A 3608-nucleotide genomic window follows, 5' to 3' on the forward strand; every position below is an offset into this window, starting at 1 on the left:
GGCGTTTAAACGCCAGTAAACCCTTCTTCCAGGGTGTGCTATTTTCAATACTATTTTTCATTCTATTTTTGATTTTTTAGTAGTTTTTGTGACTCCACATGATCATCAACCTAATAAAACATGAAATAACAAAGAGAAAATAAAATAAAAATGATTAAATAACATTGGGTTGCCTCCCAACAAGCGCTTCTTTAATGTCAATAGCTTGACAGTGAGCTCCCATGGAGCCTCACAGATGTTCAGAGCAAGGTTGGAACCTTCCAACACCAAACTTAGAGTTTGAATGTGGGGGTTCAACACCAAACTTAGAGTTTGGTTGTGGCCTCCCAACACCAAACTTAGAGTTTGACTGTGGGGGCTTTGGTTGACTCTGCAGTGAGAGAAGCTTTTCATGCTTCCTCTCCATGGTTACAGAAGGAGATTCTTGAGTTTTAAACACAAGGTAGTCCTCATTCAGTTGAAGGACCAACTCTCCTCTGTCCACATCAATCACAACTCTTGCTGTGGCTAGGAAGGGTCTTCCAAGGATGATGGATTCATCCTCATCCTTCCCAGTGTCTAGGATTATGAAATCAGCAGGGATGTAAAGGTCTTTAACCTTTACTAGCACGTCCTCTACTTGTCCATAAGCTTGTTTTCTTGAGTTGTCTGCCATCTCTAATGAGATTCTGGGAGCTTGCACCTCAAAGATTCCCAGTTTCTCCATTATAGAGAGTGGCATGAGGTTTATCCCTGACCCAAGGTCACATAGAGCCTTCTCAAAGGTCATGGTGCCTATGGTACAGGGTATTAAGAACTTTCCAGGATTCTGTTTCTTCTGAGGCAATCTCAGTTGATCCAGATCACTTAGTTCATTGATGAGCAAGGGAGGTTCATCTTCCCAAGTCTCATTACCAAATAATTTGGCATTTAGCTTCATGATTGCACCATGGTACTTGGCAACTTGCTCTTCAATAACATCTTCATTCTCTTCAGAAGAAGAATACTCATCAGAGCTCATGAAGGGCATAAGGAGGTTCAATAGAATCTCTATGGTCTCTAGATGAGCCTCAGATTCCTTTGGTTCCTCAGAGGGAAACTCCTTGTTGATCACTGGACGTCCCAGGAGGTCTTCCTCACTGGGATTCACGTCCTCTCCCTCCCTTGTAGGTTCGGCCATGATGATCAATTCAATGGCCTTGCACTCTCCTTTTGGATTCTCTTCTGTATTGCTTGGGAGAGTACTAGGAGGTGTTTCAGTGACCCTTTTACTTAGCTGGCCCACTTGTGCCTCAAGATTCCTAATGGAGGACGTTGTTTCATTCAAGAAACTTAAAGTGGCTTTAGATAGATCAGAGACTATATTTGCTAAGCTAGATGGATTCTGCTCAGAACTCTCTGTCTATTGCTGAGTGGATGATGGAAAAGGCTTGCTATTGCTAAACCTGTTTCTTCCACCATTATTAAAGCCTTGTTAAGGCTTTTGTTCATCCTTCCATGAGAAATTTGGATGATTCCTCCATGAGGGATTATAGGTGTTTCCATAGGGTTCACCCATGTAATTCACCTCTGCTATTGCAGGGTTCTCAGGATCATAAGCTTCTTCTTCAGAAGATGCCTCTTTAGTACTGTTGGATGATTCCTTTAATCCATTCAGACTCTGAGAGATCATACTAACTTGCTGAGTCAATATTTTATTCTGAGCCAATATGGCATTCAGAGTATCAATTTCAAGAACTCCCTCTTCATAGGCGTCCCATTATTCATAGGATTCCTCTCAGAAGTGTACATAAACTGGTTATTAGCAACCATGTCAATGAGTTCTTGAGCTTCTGCAGGCATTTTCTTTAGGTGAATGGATCCACCTACAGAATGGTCCAATGACATCTTTGATAATTCAGACAGACCATCATAGAATATATCTAGAATGGTCCATTCTGAGAGCATGTCAGAAGGACACTTTTTGGTCAGTTCCTTGTATCTCTCCCAAGTTTCATAGAGGGATTCACCTTCTTTCTGTTTGAAGGTTTGAACATCCACTCTAAGCTTGCTAAGCTTTTGAGGAGGAAAGAACTTGGCTAAGAAAGCCGTGACCAGCTTATCCCAAGAGTTCAGGCTATCCTTAGGTTGAGAATCCAACCATATTCTAGCTCTGTCTCTTATAGCAAACGGGAAAAGCATGAGCCTGTAGACCTCGGGATCAACCCCATTGGTCTTAACAGTATCACAGATCTGCAAGAATTCAGTTAAGAATTGAAAAGGATCTTCAGATGGAAGTCCATGAAACTTGCAGTTCTGTTGCATCAGAGAAACTAATTGAGGTTTCAGCTCAAAATTGTTTACTCCAATGGCAGGAATTGGGATGCTTCTTCCATGTAAATTGGAATTTGGTGCAGTAAAGTCACCAAGCATCTTCCTTGCATTGTTATTATTTTCGGCCATGTTGTCTTCTTTTTCGAAAATTTCTGTCAGATTTTCTCCAAAGAGTTGTGCTTTAGCTTCCCTTAGCTTCCTCTTCAGAGTCCTTTCAGGTTCAGGATCAGCTTCAACAAGAATGTTCTTATCCTTTTTCCTGCTCATATGAAAAAGAAGAAAACAAAAAAGAAAATATGGAATCCTCTATGTCACAGTATAGAGATTCCTTTATGTGAGTAGAAGAATAAAGGGAATAAGAGTGAAGAAAGATGGATAATCCAAACACAAAGGTGAGGATAGGAGCAGAGATATGAGATGAAGAGAAGTGTTAGTAAGTAAATAAATAATTAGAAGGAGATGAGAGAGAGGAAAGAATAATTCGAAAATTAAAAAAATATTTTAAAATTAAATTTAGAATTCAAAATTTAAAATGGAAATTAAATTAAATTAAATTTTTAAAACAATTAATTAATTAAAAAGGAATTTTTGAAAAAGAGGAAGGTATTTTCAAAAATTAGAAGGAGAGAGTTAGTTAGGTAGTTTTAAAAAAGATATGATTGAAACAAAAAGATATGATTGATTAAAAGAGATTTGAAATTTGTTTTTGAAAAAGATATGATTGAAATTGAAAAAGATATGATTGAAACAAAAAGATAAGATTGATTGAAAAAGATTTAGAAAGGAAATTAAAAAAAATAAAAGATTTGATTTTGAAAATCAAAGTTGATTACTTGACTAACAAGAAACAGAAAGATATGATTTTAAATTTAAAGATTGAACCTTTCTTAATAGGCAAGTAACAACGTTGAAAAATTTTGAATCAAAACATTAAATGCTAATAAAATTTTTGAAAATTAAGAAATAAAATAAGAAAAAGATTTTGAAAACTAATTTGAATATTTTCGAAAAAATGAAAAAGATTTTGAAAAATTTTAAGAAGGGAATTCGAAAATATGAAAAAAAAAATTGAAAAAGATTTGATTTTGAAAAAGATTTTGAAAAAGATAAGATTTTTAAATTGAAAATTTGATTTGACTCATAAAAACAACTAGATTTTAAAAAAATTTGAAAAAGTCAACTCAAATTTTCGAATTTGATGAGTGAAAAAGGGAAAGATATTTTTTTTATTTTTGAATTTTAATAAAGAAAGAGAAAAACAACCCAAAGACTCAATGCATGAAAATTTTGGATCAAAATATGTGATGCATGCAAGA

The 3608-nt window shown here is 35.8% G+C and overlaps 1 non-coding gene across 1 annotated transcript; it reads left to right on the forward strand.

Annotated features, from left to right (window-relative positions):
• Nucleotides 1-1924: 1924 nt before the first annotated feature.
• LOC148561944 (small nucleolar RNA R71) lies at nt 1925-2028 on the forward strand. Its single transcript, XR_015886944.1, has one exon. It is a non-coding gene; the product is annotated as a small nucleolar RNA R71 (small nucleolar RNA).
• Nucleotides 2029-3608: the final 1580 nt, after the last annotated feature.

Source organism: Arachis ipaensis, chromosome B6 (assembly GCF_059453495.1).
Source record: "Arachis ipaensis isolate K30076 ecotype BB chromosome B6, ASM5945349v1, whole genome shotgun sequence".
NCBI lineage: Eukaryota > Viridiplantae > Streptophyta > Magnoliopsida > Fabales > Fabaceae > Arachis > Arachis ipaensis.